The sequence below is a fragment of the Chionomys nivalis genome, chromosome X (assembly GCF_950005125.1).
Source record: "Chionomys nivalis chromosome X, mChiNiv1.1, whole genome shotgun sequence".
Lineage (NCBI taxonomy): Eukaryota > Metazoa > Chordata > Mammalia > Rodentia > Cricetidae > Chionomys > Chionomys nivalis.
This window is the reverse complement of record NC_080112.1, coordinates 109,147,032-109,171,129: the sequence shown is the minus strand read 5'-3', so window position 1 is coordinate 109,171,129 and position 24,098 is coordinate 109,147,032.

Genomic DNA, 24,098 nt, shown 5'->3' with positions numbered 1-24,098 from the left:
GTCAAGTTGACATAAAAACTAGCCAGCCCAAACTCCAAGTCAACATATCACAGAGAAACATGTACATAAAAGTTTATTGAATAACTATTCACAGTAAAAAAAAATAGAGGTGCAAAAATCAGAAGAATGGATAAAGGAATATATCAGACATAAACAATGGAAAGTTTCAAACATAAAGAACAATGAAGTCATGTTATTTGGGCAAAATGATGCAACTAGAGATAATCATAGTACATGAATTAAGCCAGCCTCTGAAAGACAAATATCATATGTTTTCTCTCACCTATGGTTCCTGACTTTTATATAGTCACATGAAATCAGACGGTGTAAGTAAAGTTGTCTAGGCGAACAAAAGGTAAAAATGCAAGGGACAGTGGTGAGTGAAGGACGACTGGCAGATCAGAAAGTTGGAGGATATGCTCAATGCCCAATGCACACTGTATACAACTCTCAAAAATCAATAAAAGAAGACAGAGACAGAGACCAACATTGGAGCACTGGACTGAAGTCTCACGATCCAAAGGAGGAGCAGAAGGAGAGTGAGCACGAGCAAGGAACTCAGGACCGCGAGGGGTGCACCCACACACTGAGGCAAAGGGGATGTTCTATCGGGAACTCACCAAGGCCAGCTGCCCGGGGTCTGAAAAAGCATGGGACAAAACCGGTCTCGCTGAACATAACGGACAATGAGGACTACTGAGAACTGAAGAACAATGGCAATGGGTTCTTGATCCTATTGCACATAATGGCTTTGTGGGAGCCCAGGTAGTTTGAATGCTCACCTTAATAGACCTGGATGGAGGTGGGTGGTCCTTGGACCTCCCACAGGGCAGAGAAACCTGCTTGCTCTTTGGGCTGAGGAGGGAGGAAGACTTGATTGGGGGAGGGGGAGGGAATGGGAGGTCGTGGCGGGGAAGAGGCAGAAATCTTTAATAATTAAATAAATTAATTAATAAAAAATAAAAATTAAAAAAATAAAAAAAAAATCAATAAACAATCCATAAAGTTTCTTACATTACTCAACATTGCCTTACTAGGAACGAAGCTGCCATCGCATAGCCAAATCATACTGAAAGTAATTATCGCCTGACCTGAATTTCTCGTTTGAAGATATGAAAATGAAAATAATCAATGAGAACAAGCAAATGTGCTCACCATTATGGTCCACTAAATAATTGCAAAGGAAACCACAGAGAGATACCACTTCACATACAATACAATGGCTTATATTTAAAAGAGATAATATGATGTGTCGGTTAGTATATGAATAAGACAGGAACCTAATTTACTCCAGCATTTACTGCTGGAAATGCAAATTTGAGTCCTACTTTAAAGAGTTTTTAAGTCAATTACTCTAAAATTCTAACTTATAATTACAAATTACCATGACTTCCACTCAGGTATGTATCCATGCTTATTAAAAATATGTTCATATGAAAACTTACAAATATTCCTAGAAGTTATTTTCAAAAAGTAGAAACAACACAAATATTTATTTGCAGATAGTAGAAAGCCAAATTGTATTATACACATATAGAAGAATATCATTTGTCATCAATAGTGATGAAGTACTATTATGTATTGCAGCATAGTTGTACCTCAAACCTTATGCTAAATGAAAGAAGATAATTTTAAAAGACCAAATGATTACACCAATATGAAATGTTCATAGTAGGCTAGTATATGGAGACAAAGTATATTAATGGTTGCTAAAGGCTGAAAAGCACATGAAGTACAATGGAGAACTCTTAATTCATGTGTGGTTTCTTGTTAATAAAAATGTTTTTAAAGTGGATGATGATGTGATCACTTGTATCTGTGAATTATAAAAACTAAAGTAAGCAAATTTATGGTATGCAAATTATGTCTTAATGTAACCATTAAGGCAGTATATTAGATGAGCTTTCTATAATCTACTAAAAGCAAAATCAACAAAGACAAGCAAAAATTAAATCCATGTGTTTCTAAGTTGCAGAGCTTATTAACGCAAATAGACATCTGCTTCTTGTGTTTATATTAATAAGTAAAGGGTTTATATCATTAAGCAAAGAGATTCAATTCGAAAGAGTGAAGTAGCCACAAGACTGATTTAATTGATTTATGTGGTGGGGTCTACAGATATTATAAGTCAAAAACTCATTTCTTAAAATACCATAAATTTGCAGATAAGAACATTTCCCTTGAAAGAGGGACTTTTGAGTATACATGATTTCTCAGCATAAAAATCCCCAAGTTATTTGTAGCATCTTGTTCTGTTTCTAATTCTGCAGTTCACAAATGTACATCATTTGTAAATCATGATACCTGCATGTGTCCAACTTATTGATCTACAAATAAAAATTGAACCTGATAGTCTCTAAAGTGAAATCACTTATTCAGCAAATACTAAGAGTACAATCAATGTGTCTGACATTTTGTTTCATTTCGGTGGTGGAATGATGAGTCAAATACCCTTTGCTCATTAATGTTATGTTCTAGAACAGATAATGCTGACCAATAGACGAGATTAAGTGCAGTAATTGGGGATTCAATAATCATATGGAATATTTAGAAGAGGAAAAAAGTTGCTATTTGTTGAGGTAACTGTATAAATCCTGAGCTCAAAGAAGGCTTGGAGCATTTACATGAAGCCAAGCAGAAAAGCATCCAATGTGATGTAATATGGTATGCAACAGGCAGAGTAGGTCTAAAGCAGTTTGGAAAACTTGTTAGAAACTACAGTTTGCAGAGTCCTGTTCACTCTATACTTTATGACTCATTAAGAGATTATATAATGTCTGGGGAGAAGGCTTAGCCAGGAAGACTGCTTGTTGCACAAGCACGAGTATCTAAATTTGAATTTCTAGCACCCACATAAATAGTGGTGCTGGGAGGGGGGTAGTGGTGATGGTGGTGTGTACAACACTGAGGAGCTGGGGAGCAGAAAGTAGATTACTGGGTCTTGCAGCCCATGCAGCATTATCCAGACAAATAAAGGCAAGTTTGGGGTTCACTGAGAGACTGTTTTAGGGAGAAAAGATAGAGATTGATACAATAGGACATCCAATGTCTTCCATATATATATATATATATATATATATATATATATATATATATATATATATATATCACGCATGGCGGAGATTAAAGAAAGGATTCTGATTAAAAAAAAACATTGATAGCATGCTTCAGTGCAAATGAATGGTTATAAATAGGAAAATGTAAGGGAAGAACCTGGAAGACATTGTCTACAATACACTAATTTTAGGACATTATTTGCTAATCTGGTGTCTGGATAGGTTTTAGTCCACTTGACAAAAGCTAGGGTCATCTGGGAAGAGGGAACCTAGATTGAACAAAAAGTGTATCTATAATAAAGACCTGTAAGCAAGTTTGTGAGGGCATTTTTCTTAATGATTTATGTGGAAGGGATCAATCCAGACCACTGTGTGTGGTGCCACTCTTGGGCAGCTGGGCCTTAGAGAGGTAGCTGAACGTGAGCCTTGGAGCAAGCCAGCAGCATTCCTCTATGGCCTCTGAATCACTTCCAACTTACAAGTTTGTGCCCTAACTTCCCTCAGCGATGGATTTGTGACACTGAAATATAAGCCAAATAAATCCTTTCATCCCTTAAATTATTTGTAGTTAGAATATTTTATCACAGCAGGTGAAAGCAAACTAGGACACCTGATAATCAAAATGAGACAATATGACTTCTTAATGCCTGTAACTCTTCGAGACGCTCTATGTGATTAACATGGGTCCAGTTAGATGATACATAGTACCATAAGGAAAGAAAAAATGTTTGCATTTTGCACTTCACCAAGGACTTTATATCAATCCATTGCACTTCCTTTTGGAGTATTTATATACAGCTAACTAGTCAGAAATAGAAAGTTGTTGAAACATTAGGAAGATCAAAGGGTTTTTGATTTTTAAAATAGTGTGAAACCTACAATTTATGAGCATAAGAATGAGCAGGGAGACAGTTTAGCAGTCATTTACTAATATATTAATATCTCTGAGTGAAGACTAGAAACCATATGGAGTTGATTACTTCAATAAACATGCAATTAGATTTTGGAAGGAGTGATCAGCCGAGCTGACTGGAATGACTCATATCCCACGAAGCTTTATATTTTCACCCTTCCATAAGAAAAAAGAAGTCATACCACTGAAGTGTCATTGACTGATAATGCATATTGGCAAGTGTATCAGACATCCACATAAAGAGAAATATTAAAGTAGGTATTATTTGATTTGCCTTTCTCAATATGAGGTGAAAGTAAAAATCAGAAAACAATAAAAGGAACGCTACCTACTAAGACTATTTCCTTCAGTTTTAGTTAACACACAGAAGAGAAACACAACCAAGTGACATGTGGGTGGAAGTCTGATAAAAAGCACACTACACAAGATTAGGAATTCTAAAATGAATCCTCATAATTTCCCAATTGTTCCATACTTTCAATGGAAACAAATGAAGCTAGAAATCAAGATAATAGAGAAATAATACTGGAACAAGTTCCCCATTTTTGTAGTAATTGTGTGACACAACTCAGTGACAAAACATTCCATAAAGCCTGCTGGGCACAAAGCAGAACTCAGGAGTCAAAAGGCCCACTGAACTTCAATTGGGAATTCAAAAGAACGAGGCAGCATGTTTGCATATATACAAAGGGCAACAAAACAGCATGCTGCCTTTGAGAACAGTGCTGCTAAATGTATGTTTAAGCTGGAATGTTGCCAACAATTCTATTTGTGAGAGTTAAGATGACTGTCAATAAGCTTGTCTGAGAAAAAGTCAAGCCAAGAGAACAGTTGATTATTGAATTTCCCAATTTGTGGGAATGGTAACATGCTAAGGCTATTTATTTCTGTGCAGCTGCCCACAGGGAGAAGTTCTTCTGTGTTTCATACATACCTTGGAAATAGTAGGCAATGCACCAAGGTTCTACTAAAAACAACTTATGCTCTTACCTGTTTGAGTCTTTATTTCTGTTTGTCAGCCTGCTGATTGCTTCTACTTTAAAGCCCAGCTCTAAATTTCTAGAGGCGATCATTTCTGTTCACCAAGAAAGTGTCCCTTCACAAACTACCATTTTCTATACATTCCATTGCCATGGTATTTGTGTTTTACTTCTATTATCAAATCTCAAAGAACTCTTCTAACTTAAATTAAATCTCAGCAGCTCTGGAATAGGCCAATCAGGAACTACATTCTAGTAAGACCAGTTATTCCATCTATGACTTTTAGAAAAAAAAAAAAAACATTATTCTAGTTTCATTTTGTTGCTTTAATGAAAACACCCTAATCAAAAACAATACAAGGGAAGAATGAATTTATATGACTAGCTTATAATTCCAAGTCACAGTTCTAGGTTACCATATGTGCTGGTTGTTTTTTGTCAACTTGACACATCTGAGAGGAGGGGGCATCAATTGAGAAAATTCCTCCAAAAAACTGGCCTGTGACCAAAGCAATTGAGTGTTTTCTCAAGGAATGATTGCTGTGGGAGGGCCCAGGCTATCGTAGGTGATCCCTCCCCTGGGCAGCTGTTTCTGAGTTGTTTACCAAAGCAAACTGAGGAAGCCATAAAGAACAAGCCAGTCCAGAGCTCCCCTCCATGGCCTCTGCTTCAGTTTATGATTTGTGTTACTGTCCTGAATTCCATCAGCAATGGACTGTTTCTGTAAGATGAGATGAACTCTTTCTACCTCACACTGGTTTTGGTCATGGACTTTAGTCACAATAGAAACCTAACTAAGACAATGGCTAAAAGGAAAAGTTAGTGATAATAACTGCCGATAAAAAATGTGAAATACTTAGAATGTACATATTGGCGATATGAGAAAATTTGTTTATAACAATCATGGAAAATTTTGGGAGTAACTACTGATATGTACATATATATAACCCAATGTCCAGAAATTCTACTCAGAGATATATCTCTAATGGAAATACGAATGTTTGCCACAATACATAAAATACATTGCTCATAGCAGAACTATAGATTGTACCAATATTATGATTGTACCCAAAGCCTAGAATTATTCTAAATATAATTCAACAGTACAATGGATAAGCAAATTCTACTTTATTCACAAAATAAAATACCATAGAATACAAATAAAACAACTATGTGAAAATGTCATAAATGATTTCCATAAGATTTTCCTACGCAAATTGTGTTACATCTTCTAAATATTCTGGTGGAGAACATATTTGAGGGAAAAATGATCACCGGATACTTCTTGGGAACAGAGAAGGATAGACATATAGAAGTAGATACGGATATGAAAAATTGGAGTTTTTGACAGAGGGTGCTGCCTTGTGATAGGAAACAGTACACAGCTTTTAGGGAACAGTGTGAGGTGCATAATAGAAACACCATGCTTTAAACTGAGAGGACTGAGCCTCTACGGGTAAGCATTTGTGGTGGTTTGTTTTTGTGGTAAATTGCCATAACTTAGAATTACCTGAGAGAAGAGCTTCAGTTGAGTAATTATGTAGATCAAGTTGCTCTGTGGGCAATTCTGTGGAGCACTGTCTTGACTGTTGAGGTGGGAAGACTTATCTTGAATGTGGGCATCAGCATTTCATGGACTGGATCATATAAAAGTGCAAAACAATCGCTGAGTATAAATACGAGCACACAGGCAGCACAGGTACATTTATCTCTCTCTGATCCTAGCTATAGATGTGATGTGACTAACTGCTTGAGTTTCTTCCTTGACTCCCCCTCAGTGATAGGTGGTATATTAATTATATTTCTATTGCTGTGATAAAACTGCATAATTAAAAGCAACTTGTGGAGGAGAGGGTTTGTTTCAATTTATTGTTACACATCACATTATATCACAAAAGGAAGTCAGACAGGAACTCAAGGCAGGAATGTAGAATCAGAAAGTGAAGCAGAGGCCATGAAACGGTGCTACTTACAGCTTGCTATCCACCCAAGACAACCTTCCCAGGGATCCACTATCCCCAGTGAGCTGGACTTTCCCATGTCAATTGATGCCCTAGTGATTTGCCTACAAGTCCATTTCATAGAGGTTGTCTTAGTTAAGGTTTCTATTGCTGTAATGAAACACCATGGCCAAAAAAGCAAGTTGGGAAGGAAACGGTTTATTCCGCATACATGTCCATACACTGTGCATCATTGAAAAAAGTCAGGACAGGAACATAAACAGGGCAGGAACCTGAAGACAGGAGATAATGCAGAGCCACTGAGCAGTGCTGCTGACTGGTTTGCTTCTCATGTTTTCTAATAGGACCCAGGACCACCAGCCCAGGGATAGCACCATCCACAATGGGCTAGAATCCCCCCCCATCAATAACAAATTAAGAAAATACCCTACAGCCTGACATTATGGGGGTATTTTCTCAGTTAAGTTTTCCTCCTTTCAGATAATTCTAGTTTATGTGTCAGGTTGACAGCGAAGAGTAGCCAGCACAGAGGGGTTTTCCAAGATGAGATTTTTCTTTTTCCCAGATTGGTCTACCTTACTCTCATATTAGAATAGAACTGGACAACACATAGTTGAAAGTATTTATTATGGGCAAGCAAAACTAGTCCAACCTTATGGGCCTCCTAACTTATAGTTTATCATGCCAATTACATTTTTCTGGGTATTAGCTTTTATAGGTTGCACTTAAGCAAAAGAAACAAAGTACTACACCTTGGCTACACTCACAGTGCCTGAAAAAAATGAAACTACATTATAGAACAAGGGAGTCTTGATGGGTATAGAAAGATGAGAATGAATAATAGATACATGGGTGAAAAGATGAAAACAGACACACATACAGGAAAAAGTAGAACTAAGACCAAAATGTTGAACCATTTACCCAAATTAAAGAGGATTCGATAACTTAGAGACAGAGGAGTCTGCACAAACGTGTGTGTGTGTGTGTATGTGTGTGTGCGTGTGTGTGTGTGTGTAGAGAGAAGAGGGAGATATTTAAAACCTGAAAGCACTAAAATCGTATTGGAAGAATGTAGAAGAAAAAGAGGAGAGTGATAACATGCTCAACAAAGTTTTCAAAGCTACCAGCCCCTTAACATTAAGTTTGAACTACTCATGTCATTATCCGGGCCTAACTTTTAGCCAAAGTTGGGTTCCAATATTCCAATAGGATTCAAACTAAAGATTTTCCTGCTCCACTTGCCACAGGGCCATTTGTCTTTTTCACTTTAAGTCAATAGCTCAAAGCCACTATGTCATATGCCCACCCAGACTAAACCAGCCAAAGTCACATCAGCAAGCAGAGTTTGGCATTGACCTTTTCATATTCTGTATTTGACTGCCTGGCCCATCAGTGGGTTTCTTGCCTCTCTGTTTACAACTTCACTAAACTGTAAAGAGGGGACCGTCAGTCAAAATACCAAGCACAGAAAGGTCATAGCGACAGCTTACTATTTGCCAATGATTTTTAATCATTCACTCTGGAATACACCTGAGAACCTACAGTTAATTTCATTTGTTATTGACAGAAAGAATCTCACCTAGCCTTCATTTCTAGTATGAAATGAAGAGACAGAAACCAGAAAAAAAGAATCCCACTACATTGTATGGACTCAGGATGATTCAATTCATTTGCAGGTTATATTTCTGCAAATTGAAATGAACAACATGTTGTTTATTACTGAAACACACACACATACACACACACACACACAAATAAAACTCATACCCCTTACTCTACTCTTTGTGACAAAGTATGTCGTGAGACCTAGCAGACCACATAACTCACATGTTCTCAAGACGTTCACAGTCTGTGGATGTTAAATGTTATAAAATACATTTAATATATTGGCTGAAAGCTAATATTGCCAGATAATAGAATACTAGTATCCTCCAAAAGGTGGCTTTCTCCATCTCAACACTGATTACAATTGGTGCCAAATAATTGTTGTGTGAGATATCTTGTACCTCTAGTTCTATACATCATAGACTATTTCATAGCATCAATAAATGTTAGTAGCAATAACAACAAAACCATTCAGATGTAGTTAAATATCTCCAGTGAGGGAAATTTATCCAAATTTAAAAAAAAACAGTGTTTTAAAAATATAAAATTGACTTATAAGTTGTGAAATCTTTTCATGAGAAAAGAAATGTGTCTTCTACAATTTAAATCTTTACCTGTGTGTGTGTGTGTAAAATGCCTAAAAATCAGAAAGACTATAATAGTGATTCTTAATTCTGACAACAAAGTATAATTACTGAAGGAGCTTTTTAAAAATGTCTGGAGGCAGGTCTTTGGGCTCTTACATGGTTTAAAGTTCCTGTTGTGGTTCTGTTTTTACTCACCCAAGATTGATAACTACTCAAAATGTTCATTAAATACAGAAGACACAACCTTATTTATAGTTTCTAAATCAGCAGGTCTAGAGTGGAGCTAGACAATTCAAATTATACAATTTAACAACTTTATATGTTATGCTATGGTACTGATCCAAAGAACACTTTGAGATCTGCTGTTCTATTAGAATGATGGGTCTCCAGGTATTGGCAGTGCTCTTTCCGTTTCAACTGGAGAATAACATTGTAGGAAAAGGGAGTGTTTTACCAAATTATTTCCCCTTCCCTATCTTCTCCAATATCCTCTCAACCTTGCTACTCACCCAATGACCCAACTTCTTGTTGCTTTCTGATCAAAAACTAAGAAACCAATAATCAAAATAAACATATGTAACACACACATGTACACACAAAACAAACAATGAAAACATGGAGTCTGTGTTGCACACTCATAAGTGTGCAGTATGCCCTGGAGTGTGGTTGATATACCCAGTGTCTTTCCACTGAAAAGATTATTTTCCCTCTCCCAACAGGTTATTAATTAATAATAGTCTCTCAGCTAGGAGTAGAAATTTATGTTCATGTCCTCTTCTCCATGATGGAATTGTATCTGGATTGAACTTGTACAAGTTTTAGGCATGCTGTCACAAATCCTTTGGCTTCATATGAACAACTGTCTGTTGTATCTGGAAGAAGCAATTTCCTTGAAGTCATCTAGCATCTCTGGCTCTTAATAATCTCTTTTCACTTCCTCTTCCACAAAGATCTGTGTTCCAAAAGTGTCTCACCTTTGAACATTGTCCAGTTGTTGGTTAATTTTAATCTTGTATTCTTGTGTTATATTTTAGTGGTTTTTTTTATATACTTTTAGTGATTTCAAATTTCCAAAATCACATGTGGATGATGATTCAGGCCTCTAATTCCAGCATTCAGAGGTCTGAGGCAGGAGGCTCAAGGAAAATCTGAGGGAGCTAGGCCACATGGCAAATGCCAGGCCTACCTGAGATATAAGAGAAAGACTCTCAACAGAAAGTGTTTCATAGCTAACAAGCTAAATTGGCTACATTTGAGGCAGTTATTGTACACCTTCCTTCCAATCTCTTTGCTCATGCACAGATACTTATTATTCAAAACAGTTTGTTAAACACTGACTAGCTTTTTAAAAGTAATTTTAGTACCTAAATCTAATCCCTAAACAATGCAGTGTGTGTGTATGTGTGTGTTCTTCTTTATGATTATAAGTATCATAAAATCAAGATCATAATTTACCCATACTATGGTATTTTGAGGTAAATACTATAATCTTTATTTACCTATGGTTATGTATGTAGTCTGTAATATACTCATTTTCATGTGTTTTTTGAAATTCCAAACATACATATACATGGTATCTATTGTTTATATCCACATTATTTCAAGATTTCTCCTTATAAACAATGCTTTGGTGAATATTTATGTACATGAAAATCTTTTATGTTACTATTTACAGAAGCTGTACTCATTCGCACTCTCAATAGAGTTGATAATAATTCTCCCTATACTATAAAATTCTCCAATGTGGCAAATTTGTATTTTTTAATTTGATTGTTGCAAAATGATGTATTTGTGTGATTCTACTTTGAATTTCCATAAAACAAGATAGTTTACAAATTATCTAATTTTATACTTCAGTTAGATATATACAGTATCATAGGGGAAGCTATTTAAGGTCCCTGGCAAATTTCTTAGCATACTGTTCACAAGTAGTAATAATTCTCAAGGGAATGGATCCCGTATTTGCTGAGCAAGTGCTTAATGAATTCAACCATATAAAATCTGTCTTGATTTTAGGACTATAGTTGAGTCCTTTAAGTTTTTTTTTCTTTTTACATTAACTTAGATTCTTATAAAGAAGGAACTTGAATTTAGTCTGTCATGTTTTCCTGTTCTAAACTCACACAAGAGACCATTGAAAGCTTAAAGAATCTTCCCCAATTACACTAAAGGATTTTCACAAAGCCAAAGTCAACAATTAAAGGTTGAAGTCAATTTGTATCTACTAAACCTTCATATTCCAGTGAAGAAAGTAGAAGATGAAGAGGCAGAAGTGACTTATTCAATGGCCTATAGCCAGTATGTGGATGATTGAAATACAAGGTAAGTCCATTCCCCGTTTTGTGCACCAACCCCATCCAATGAAAAGTGCCACATGGATGATAATGGATGGAAGTATATGACACCAGCAGGGAAGAAGGTGGAAGAGAGGCCTGAGGCACAAGATGAGAGGCAGAAGTGATCAGGACAAGAAGGTCATGCCTTTGCTGTGTTTTTGTCATCACTGAGGGATGATCTCCGTCTTGCCATGCATGCCTGCAACAATCAACCCCCAGGCTAGACTGGTCAATGCAAGACAGTGCTTACAAATGGAGCACTTCTCACCTGTCGAGTAGGTTGCCAGCCACCTTGACATGGGCTTCAGAAGTCATCGTTCTAAAGCAGGCACCATTGTACTTGCTGAAAATATCTCAACCAGATTACCATGCTTTTAATTAGCCGTGCATGATGACAATCAATTAAGGATAGCGGAAAAGCCAATGGAAATAATGCAACTCTCATTACAGATTTCTCATTTGTTATATGAGTCTGTCTACTGATTGAGTTCCCATTAACACAAACTGGGGTCTGTTATTTAAGCCATTTCAGTAGAGTACAGGGTTATCTTTCCCTTTGACATTTATTGTACCTAACAGAAAGGTTAAAAACAATTATGTTCACTGGATTATTTATTATCTTATGAGATTCAAGCAGAGTCATTATGTTTGTTTTCTTCTCCTTGTCAAAGCTGGTGGAGAGATTCTTTAAGGAGATTGAGATAAATATTAAGGAAATCCTGCTTTTCTTGTACTCAGAGAGATAAAACAGGAAGTAGAGATGCTTAGTAAAAACCAGAGTTGAGACTTATCATTCACCATTTGCACACCGCCACTACTTCATGTGCTCTAGACCAGCTCCCAGTGCCTCAAAGATTTACATCAGCATAGTCTGGAAGACACAGACATGTCAGCAAGAAGGCCCTAAACTGGGAATTAGGGAGACATATTCCAAAAGTCTCATGCTTTTAGCAATTTCTTATATGACTTTGAAGACTCTATCCTTCTGTTACATGGACCAAAATCCTTGATTCTACCCTTGTTTTCTAAAACTTCAGCAAATTCTATAACTATCCCTTCAAAACAAATTCCACCTTACTTCTTACACTGGTACCAATATAGCAAAGAACATTAGTAATCTGGAACACTATAATACCATGCAGAATTTAATAATGCTAGCCCACTGGACAGTACTTATATACATACATCATACCTTCCCTTATAAAGGACAAGGCATAGGACTAGCTTTCTCAGTAAACTCCTTCACAGAGAAATATGTCACATATTAGTAGAAAATAATCAAGGGGAAACCTCTACCAAACATAGTAGTTAAAAAAAATTATTCCTAACTTTAGCTTCTGAAAAATAAATTTTAAGCCCTTAAAACCCCATGTTTGATAACAGCTCCTTTGTTCACCTGAGATCTTGGCCACGTGACAGCTTAACATTGTGATTTGTGATTGTGATTACAGGATTTGAAACATTCACTGTCTGCTCTTCCTTGGAACATGGTAGAAAATGCAGCACAGACATATGGCATTAGGTATAACTCTGAATAACCTATAAACTCTGGGTATCATGTCTTAAATGTGAAAAGATACCCTTCCATAAGTATTTGACCATTTGGTCTCCAATTAAACTACTTTGCAGGTTGTGGAACCATTGGTAAGAAGGGCCTAGCTGGAAGGCAGAATTTTTCCAAGCCCATCTCTGCTTTCTGAACCATCGTGATATGCAGAGGGCCATGCCATGATCACCAGTAATTTCTTCTCACTTTTGTTGCAATTGTCAGGCATTCTTTCATAGCAACCAAGAAAACAACCAGAAAAAAGGATTAGTCATGTAGAGAACCAACCCTTGAACTCTTGTGAAACTCTAGACACCAAGGCTCAGAAAAACTGTCTGGATTGACAATACTGTATACATTGTTACACAGAGAAGTTGAAAAAACAATAAGAAAATTCTTATTTGCAACTTTCATTGACTCTTTCCTATGCATCTCTTTCTTTTGTATATTTATTATATTAAATTTCATTTTACATTCCAACCACACTTCTCCTTCCCACCTTGCCACTCCCTTGTCTCTTCTCGTATCCACTCCTCCCAACAGGTAAGGGTTACCATGGGGAGTCAACAAAGTCTGGTTCATTAAGTTGGGGCAGGACCAAGCCACTCCATCCTACATTAAGGTTGAGTACGGGATCCCACCATAGGGAATGGGCTCCAACAAGATAGCTCATGCACCAGGATAGATCTTGGTACTACTTACAGGAGCCCCTCAGATAGTCCAAACTTCACCACTGTCTCCCACATATAGAGGGACTAGTTCGGTCCCTTGGAGGCTCCACAGCTGTTGGTCTAGAGTTCATGATTTTCCACAAATTTGGTTCAGTTGTCTCTGTAGATTTCTCTATCATGATCTTAACCTCCCTTGCTCAAATAATTCCTCCTCCCTCTCTTGGATTGGATTCCTGGAGCTCTGCCCAGTGCTTGGTTATGGATCTCTGTATATGGTTCCATCAGTTGCTGGATGAAGGCTCTATAATGATAGTTTGGGCATTCACCAATATGATCACAGGGGAAGGACAGTTCAGGCACCATCTTCAATATTGCTAGGAGTTTTAGCTCAGGTCATCCTTGTGGATTCCCGGGAATTTACCTAGCATCAGGTTTCTCCCTGACCCAATAGTGGTTCTCTCTATCAAGATCTCTTTTTCATTGCTCTCCCACTCTATCCTTCCCAGACCCCCAAGATCATCCCATCCTATTCCCTCATGTTCTCATCCCTTTTCCCCTCCTTTTAACCATCCTCATTGCCCCCTCTTCACTCAGGAGATATTATCTAATTCCCCTTCCCAGAGTGTTCCATGCATTTCTCTTAGGGTCCTCTTTGTTACCTAGCTTCTCAGGAGCTTTGGATTATAGTCTGGTTATTGGAATGATTTTATATTATATTGTTCCCTGTTATAAATCATAAACATTAAATATAATAACTTTCAATGATTTCTATGTCTATGAGTGTTTCTAGCACATTATTGAACCTCAGTGTGGTTTTCAGGCCACTCACCCACCTCCCAACACACACACACGCACACACTTACAGTTGGTGGTAGAAACAAAGCTGGTCAATGTTCCCTTAGACTCTGAAGCTCACTATTCTCTTAGCCAGTGAAATGGAACAACTTCATTATTAGTTCCCAAGATATCTTACTCTCTCAGTAAAACTTGCAGGTTTTATTAATGAGTAACTTGGATGTGTTGATCTTCCAGATTTTCCCAATGATAATTTTTTAAATACCATGAGAACCCAGAATCACATCGAAGAAAAGAGAGTATATACCCTCAAAATCAACTATTGATATCCCTGAGGTCTTGATGGTGAGGTCAAAATATTGTGAAGATTCTTATAAACAATCACAAAGGGGAATCTTAGGATCTGTTCAAGGCATCATTTGTTTAGGAACATTCAATGTAACATGATTAGGTACATAGATCACTACTGTTTCTTGTTCTTCATCAACATTTTTTGCTTTTCCTTTTGTTCTTTTTCTCCTTCTTCTCCATCCCTTCCCTCTCTTCATCTCTGCTTATCATCTTTTTCTTTAATCACCCAGGTAACTTCAAACACTACATTAGAAGAAGCAAGACTCAGTTGTTTGCCTAGTCTAAACATTTTTATGTAGCTACTATTTAAAATGGCTGTCAATTGTGAATAGCTGAGTAAAGATATATCAACAGCTTAACAACTTAATATTACCCAGGCACTAAAATTATATTTGTGGCATTTTAATGGCATAAATAAGTCCAACTTTCTATGTAAAATCAGTACAGAAATGTTATATTATACATCAAGTATGTTTGTATATATTTACACAATGCTAATAAAAATGGAGGGAGAATAGAAAATATTATCAGTAATTTTTCTGCTGTTATAGTTATGAATAAGTCCCTTTGTTATGCTTTTTCTACATCTGACAAAATTTTAACTTGCATTGTTAAATAATATAGAGAAATATATTTATATGTTAAATATAGAGAGATATATTTTATAGAAGGAAACTTTACTGTTGAGTACCACACACTCTTCTCATTTTAAGTAATGCAGTTCAGAGCTTAAGATGTGATTGTCAGTCATTTGAGTGCCTGCTATTTAGGGTTCAAGGCTATCTAGTCTTTTTCCTATTGACTATCTATCACTTCCCACCCGGTGAAGTACAGAGTCTATACTTCCTCAGTAAGTCTGAGCTGAATTGCTATTTTTGTAGTGAGAAGGGAAATTTTGTTTCAAAACATGAGTTTTCTCTTTCATTCACACATCTCTCCAAGAAACTCCCTGTTGCTCAGCTGGCCTGAATCAATCTAAGATGACTAATTTTCAAGCGATTTTGTGGAGAATATTGCATAGTAGAGAGTATAAATAGAGTGCTTTTATCACAAAACTGAGTGTTGGACTAATTCTTTACTCATGATAAAAGCAACAAATCTCCCTGGAGTGCCACAGTTACTTTCTTTTCCACTACTCAATTAACAGTGTGTTAAGCATCATTTCTATAAGAGCTTTTATGTCAATCCTAGAGTGCTTGGTAGTTTTCAAATCCTTTCCATTTGCACAAATGCCAAGTCATATTGCTCTATTTCTTGAAGTGGCTCAAGTAGAGCTTTATTGTTTACTGCTATGGGATGTAAGTCCCAGCATTTCTTGTAACCTCTTGTGGTTTCTGACCCAGACAGCAACCTCACACTTACATACAATGTTGCTTATCTGAAAGGTCTTCTGGTACCCAGAGAGATTTTCTGTCTCTCTTTCAGAGTTCTGTGCACTATTTGACTAAAACAGATGCCACTTTCTATCAGTTATATAAATCATTAGATAAAATCTCTAGCAAATACTTAATGCCTATCTGTCACCCCTCCTCTAGAGAAATGGCCAAAACTACAGTGTCTGTTTTTGCAACCTTTTTGAAGAATATGACAGTATTTAGGAATAATGAGACAGCTGGGTAAACATTCAACTTTCCCTGAAACACCAACTGTAGGTACCTTATGGGGGATAGACCAAGAGAAAAGAAAACAGAAATCAACTCTCTGATAATCAACTTGTGGTTCATACACATAAATAGAAATGCTGAAAGCCCTTCTCAAATAACTACAAAATATATACTTAGAGTATATTGCAAGGTAATGTGGAAAGACTGACTATGGAACTAATCAGGGCAGATTTACTGGAGAGGAGAGTCTGTAAAAAGAAGTTTAAGAACAAAGGAGAGATGGTATGATGGTTGCATGTAATTCTGTATGTAGAAATAAATAAGCTGAGCTTGTGACTACCCAGTGTGCTGTAATAGAGTGGCCAACATTAGGTAAAAGTCTGTTGATCTTCCAGAACGTGTATCTGAGCAGTAAGCTCTGGAAAACATTGTATGGGAATGACAATGTTTACTTAAGGCTAAAAGAAAGCCTAGTGCAGCAAAGAATAGTCTAAACATTTGTAGAAAATCATTGCCTCTGTGTAATTGCTAATTCTGAATGGAACTTTGCCGATCTCAATTCATGTAAATGTTAACTGTGTCTTCTCCCCTTGATTCTGACTCTTCACATTCACATCTATACTCTGGGAATATGCCTGCTATTATTACTATTAATGTCAATACAGCCAGCTTCATGATTGAGAACTTCACATTTGGGCAGGCAAGACTACTCAAAAGGTAAAGGTACTCTCCACCAAACCAAACAACCTGAGTTCAACCTCCTTGGCATGGGATTGAACGTGGTTGAAGGAGAAAATTGAATACTGACAGTTTTCTTCACAAGCTATGGCATAAAATTTTCAAACACACGCCACACACTAAAAATAAAAATAAATGCAAAAATACAAAAAAATTTTTAAAGAAATTTACAAATAATATTTTTTTTAAAAATCAATTGATGCTTTTATTTTTTATAATAATTTCATTTTGGATGTTCCTTTGTACATGGTGTAGTATTACTTAAAAGACATGTTCTTATAACTAAATACTGTACATTTGACACATTGCCCCATCTTCCCTCTATTCACTGTTCCCACCCTGCTCCCTTCCCATTGGTCTCCTTTGTTTACCTAGACAATTTCATTTCTAGTTTGTTGTCATATACATATATGAGTTTATGTATCTACAAATAATCTAGAAACTACAAATGAGAGAAAACATTATTTTCATTGACTCGTTATAAAGACACTTTACAGCCCTTTCACATATCTAAGGTCACAAAACTAAAGATAGAAAACATAGGAACAGGAAGTCAATATTTTTCTTACAAAGGAGCTCAGATGATTTGGGGGGTGTAGTGAGGCGCTGCGGGCTGCATTCCAGGCACCCAGCCACCTGCATGGCTAGCTTTACACCCGAAATAACAACACATAAATTGTATTATTTTAAACACTGCCTGGCCCATTAGCTCTAGCCTCTTACTGGCTAATTCTCACATCTTGATTAACCCATTTCTAATAAACTGTGTAGCACCACGAGGTGGTGGCTTACCAGGAAGGATCTTAACCTGTGTCCATCTTGGAGAGGAGAGCTACAGCATCTGCCTCACTTCCCTTCTTCCCAGCATTCTCTTCTGTTTACTCCACCTACCTAATTTTCTGTCCTATCAAAGGCCAAGGCAGTTCCTTTATTAACCAATGAAAGTAACACATAGACAAATGACCCTCCTCCATCAGGGGGGGAAATGGGGCAAAAGAGAGGTGGTCCATAATAGGGGAAGTAGAGTGGAGGATAATACAGAAGAGGAAAGAAGAAAGAGATATAAATAAAAATAAAAATGTTTGAAAAAATAGATAGGGAAAAAAGATATATTTCATTTTGTATTTATCCAAAATTGCAAGTGTATGTGTGTGTGTGGGTGTGTGTGTATGTATGAAGTTACATGACATGAGGTAATAATGTTCACTCCAAGAGCCAAGGTCCATATAACAAAGTCCCCCAGTACCAACCATGAGAAACTTCTTTTCCAATTGTTGTGCATGGGAGTTAATGTGACTCACAAAACTTTATAGGGGATTGCTGTTGCCCTTGGATACCCCCCAATAATTGAAGGTAAGTTCCTACTGCTGAAGATAGTGTGTCTTCTCCCTGACGATATAGTACCAGAAGGTGCTATACAAGATACCAAGGGAGGAAAGTTATTAGTAGTTCTACCAAGTTGTGGTGCTTATAAACCATAACAACAAGTAGCATAGAAGATGTGCCCAAAGACGCATTAGTGGTACTCATACCTTGATGGCAACTACTAAATATGTAATTGAACATAAAGCCTGATCAACAGGAGGGAAATCAGGACTTGTACTGAAAACCTAGTCAAATACTCATGTCTAGTGAGGTCATGAATCTTAAAGTAGAAGCTACCATTTTCACTTTATTATGTTAGTATAAACCCTAATTGCATTCTGGATACTTATTCTTATAACCACAGGAAGTGCCTCTGCCTCACAAGAATGATGCTGGCTGCTCATAAACGTCATTTATGTGTTTGGTGGCAGAGCCTCTTAAAAGATATGTGTGGTTTTTGCCACTAATGCTGAGTCAGGAAGCCTCTCTTAAAGGAGCTGCACCTCTGCTCACAGCCAGTAAACAAAGCCTACTAGAGAAAAGAGGGTTACCAACAAGCTGCATTTGACTCTCTTCTTGTTTGTCTATAATCCTTTTTTAAACGTTTTCTCAGGATTTATGTGGAAATTCCTGCCAAATATTTGGGCACCATTTATAGACAGAGACTTCACTTTCACACAGAAACTGTATTAATTACAACACTGTTTGGTTGATGGCTCAGGCATATTTCTAGCAGACTTTCACATCTTAAATTAACCCATTTCTATTTGTCTATGTATTGCCATATGGGTGTGGCATTACCTCATTTTCTACATTTTTTGTTTTCTTGTTGGCTGGCTGGCATCTGCAGACTGAAACTTTCCTCTTCCCAGAATTCTCCTAGCCTGGTTACCCTGCCTATACTTTCTGCCAGGCTACTGATCAGTCAGCATTTTATTAAATCAATGGCAGTAACAAATCTTTACAAAGTACAGGAGCATTGTCACACAGCAAATATCACGTAAGTAGACACTGTAAGATGGTAGGGGAAATGTCACCATGTGCCATCCATAGACAAAAAGATATAGGCAATTAATAACTGCTTAGGGAAATTAATCTTCCCCAGGAATAAGCCCCATCATAGGTTATCCAATACCAATGGCCAGCCTTGAAAGTGTTAAAAAAATACAAAATGAACTTAGCAGGTTGTATTTATATATTTGTTCTTACGTCTGTGTAACAATGACAATTAAAGAAAAAGGGACCATGAATTTGAGAGGGAGTGGAGGGAGCATAGGCGAAACTGCAGGGAGGAGATGGAATTACTGAATATATATAAACTTCAATTCAATAATTAAACATATTAATTAATTGATTAACTAAATGATATATTAACAAATTAAATAATTAACGATGTTATTTTCATTAAAAATAAAATATTTTTAGAACTCCATCCACATATCATTTTTCTACTGTAATCCTAATATCAACATTCTACCAGTATTCCTTTCAAATGACTTCCTAGAAAGCATATAACATTTTGAAAACCAAAAAACTTACATGCTTAATTTTGAGAAAATGAGAGTGTCAGAAACTGTAATATCTTTATGAAAGTCTTTTTCTTTTAATTTATTTTGGACAGAAATCTGCCATTCTAAGAATAATTTTGTGGTTAGCCATATATGATTTGGTGTTTCATTCTAGGCACTGAAATCTGGGGGCCATTCATGTGTGCTATATTTAGGTTAGCTCACAAACCATCCCATATGTCTAGTAGAAACCAAAAGATATATTATAGTCTTGTAGCAAGGTTACTTAAAATAAGACATTTATTTTACTACTTATTATTGTCTGGTATTTCTGTAGCCAGAAATTACTTGGTATGATGAATGCACTAAGCATTATAACAATAAATATACACTCAATATGAACAGATACATATAGACATTGAAAAACTGTACCATTATATATCTTAACATATATGTGGTTGGGAATCGGCCAAGGAAATTTGTTATCCACACCATTTCATTTGGTCTGAAACCATGATCTCATTTGGTTTCAAAGGCAACATTTTTAAGCAAAGTTAAGGTATATGGCTGACAAATATGGAGAAAAAAAGAGTTCTTTACAGGCCACAGGCCGAATCTTAGTCTATGTTCAATGTGTCACCACACCAAAGGGCACACTTTAGCTCAACTGAGATTATGAGGCTAAATCAATACAAATGCCACCCTGACTAGAAGGAGGTAAAAAAAAAAAAAAAACCTAAAAGAAGATTGCCTAAAGTCAGAGTCTAGTGTGTGTCCATTTTAGGAACAAAAAGACAGTCTGTTCTTTGTCCCACAAAATGTGCATATCTTGATATTCGTTGTTAATTCTGACCAATCAATTTGTGTTTTTTCTCATCACGACCCCTGGCTTTTGAGATTAACATGGCATTAAGCCTACAGAGTTAGTTTATTTATGTTTTATTTTTCCCCTGGAAATAATGTGCACAGAAGAGCATCTTTCTTTTGAGCAGTATAATGCTTTTGTAATCAATACCACAGAAAACACATGGGATTATCATTTCTAACATTCAAAAATATTCATATAATCAGCATTGAAAATGTTGCTTTCTAGCTTTTCAAACAAGTCTCAGACCTACACAAGGCTTATGCATATAAAACTATTGAGGGCATGGTTGTTGGATTTGCTTGAAACAGTCCTCTAGTATCCTTCTGGAGAAAAGGCATTCTTTCTCTATAGTGGCAATAGAGCCTAAATCTCTGGGAGGTGAGCCCAGTAACCTGACAGAGGCCCTAGTAATCACTTTCCTGTGCCAACTCATTTGATTTTCACAACCAATCTTGAGGCAATTAAGGTAGAGCATTATAGTCTTCATTTCTGGGATGAGAATAAAAAGAGAGGAAGTGATTTGCCTAAGGCTATACAGCTGTTTATTGCTACAGCCAACCCTCTATCCTAGGCCTCATGATTCCCACATGTTGCTCATGTCAGCACACATTTGCCTAGCCAGTTTCGAGAAGTGACACAGATGAGCTGTGCTCTTGCTAGAAATTAGCCACGTTTCCATCAGTCAGCTGCACTGACCTTGCTTTAGGGATGAATACATTCTTAAGGATGCCTTGGTTCTTGTCTGTGTCAAGATAATTACAGATGGTCTAACTAGAATAAATCAGGAAAATGTAATGTGATGACAACTTAGATTCAGGTGATTTGTGGGACTATTCCAGCTCTACATGTCTACTTCCTTATTTTTCATTTGTCACCATTCACTGTTCCCTGGTGAGTCAAATAAACATTTCCATTTCTTCATTTTTGTCTCACTCCACACTTGGTTGTCTGCCTCAGTATTCTAGTTCTTAAAATGGTATAATTTCTACCAAGTACACTGGTAAGTATTCTTCCCTCTACCTGCCTTTTCTTTCTGTACTATAGAAATAAATTCTAATTTGTCACCTGTCATTGCTAGTGACAGCCAACAATTCCATATCCAGACTGGAATCGTTTCTAAGAACCTAGGAACCACTGAACATTTCAGTTTTGAAATTTGTTAATCCAAAGCTTTGTAGTTCTCTTTCTAAGATTCCTGAAGTTACTAGAGACTATATTACATTTCCATTGGCATGTGCTGGAGAGTCAGCCAAATAAGGTCCAGATGAAAAGAATAAAGAACAAAACTTTGTATCAGGGTAGGAATCTAATATAGAAGCAAAATTAGCAAATGTTATGTTTCTCATCCATATCTACCCTCCAATCAGAGCTAGATAAGAAAAGTGTTACTTTTATCCTATTATCTGATAATTTCAAATGTAAAAGTAATTAATACAATAGCCTGTCATGATAATTGAGCACTACTCAAAACATATTAGCTGTCAAAATACATCGCTAAGGCTGAGAAGGGTCCTTGTCCATTTCCTGATCTTCTCTATAAAATTTAGAATATCTTGCCTATTTATATAATTACCTCTGAGATTTCTGAAATTTAGCACAATCATCAAAGTCGGCATACATTATGACAGCTATGTGGAAACAAATTCTAAAATAAATCTCTAGAATGGTAGAAGACTAGTCCTTGAAGTATATTAAGTTTATATCTTAGTTTTTAGTACACAGAAAACAATAAAGAAAATGAATCCGAGATGGGTGCTCCTCTCACAGCAATTCTCAACCTGTGGGTAACAACCCCTGTGGGGATCGCATGTTGACTATCCTGAACATAAGATATGTACATTATGATTCATAACAGTAGCAAAATTATAGTTATGAAGTAACAATGAAATAATGTTATGGTTGGGGTCAGCACAATATGAGGAACTGTATGGAAGGGTTGCAGCAGTTGAGAACCACGGCTCCTAGAGGCTCACAATCTTTTTAATAAAGTCATACTAATAGTGTAATAGGCATTACTATAGTAATTTATGTGATACCTTATTAATGTAAAAAAAGTCAGATTATCAAATTAGACTTAGTGAATGATACGACTAAATTCAGAAAATTTCACAAACAAGAGTTTACTAAGTCGAAAAATGATTGAGGATGCACCATGGTTCAGAGGCACCAACTACAGTGATATGTTCCTTGATAAAACACATCACACGTGTATGATGCTATTACAGATTATATCAGTAACAGAGTAAATGAGGGAAGATCTATTTTGAGAGTTTTATAGCTTATAATGAGGTTTCGAGATTACATACAACATGGAGGTTTATGAGTATACTAGTCCATAGTAAATTTATATTTTATAAAAAATCATACTGACTTCCAAATGAAGGAAAGTCTAGGATAAAGGATAAAGTGATTAAAAGATGTGTCATTAAATCCAACTTGTCATATACGTGCTCTAGTTCCTGAAGCTAACAGTTCTGAAGGACAGAGACCAATATTGATGCAAATGAAAGATGGGGAAAAATAAGAACAAAGCATAAGGGGTCTATAAATAATAAGAGTAGAAGGAAAAACATGAAAAGAATATGAAATTAAATAAAGGTTTACTGAACATAAAAGAATATTTAATATTTTATGTGCTACATTACCTCATTTAATGTGTATAGAACCATAGTGAAGTAGGTATGATTACCGAAGATTATAGATGGAAAATCTACAGTAATTCGGCACTTTCTGGCCCAAGGTCATGTTAATGAAGTAAGAAAGATTCTAATCTTAAATACTTAGGTAGACTAGGCAAGAACAATAATAAGAACAAAGATATCAAAAGAGAATAGCAAGACAGGAGAGATTCCAAAGAGCAAGTGAAAGATCAAAAACAAAGAAGAAAATGGGGAGGGGAGGCAGGTTCCATTATTCAGTAACATTCTTATACATTAACATTAGACAAAACAATCACTGAAATTCTAGCCTATTATACAAAAATGCAAATGAGAATATGCTTGTCAATTAGACTGTGGTGTATATCTAGACATAAGCCTAATTTTTCTTTGGTTAACTAATGAAACTGACAATATTTGATCATTTTTGCCTGTGAAAACAGCATTCCATTATTGTCTTACCATACTAACTTTAAAGCAAAATGACTTCACAATCCAAGGTCACTTTCCTGACTTGAAGTCTTATCATTCTATGTAATCGTAGCTAGCAACTTACT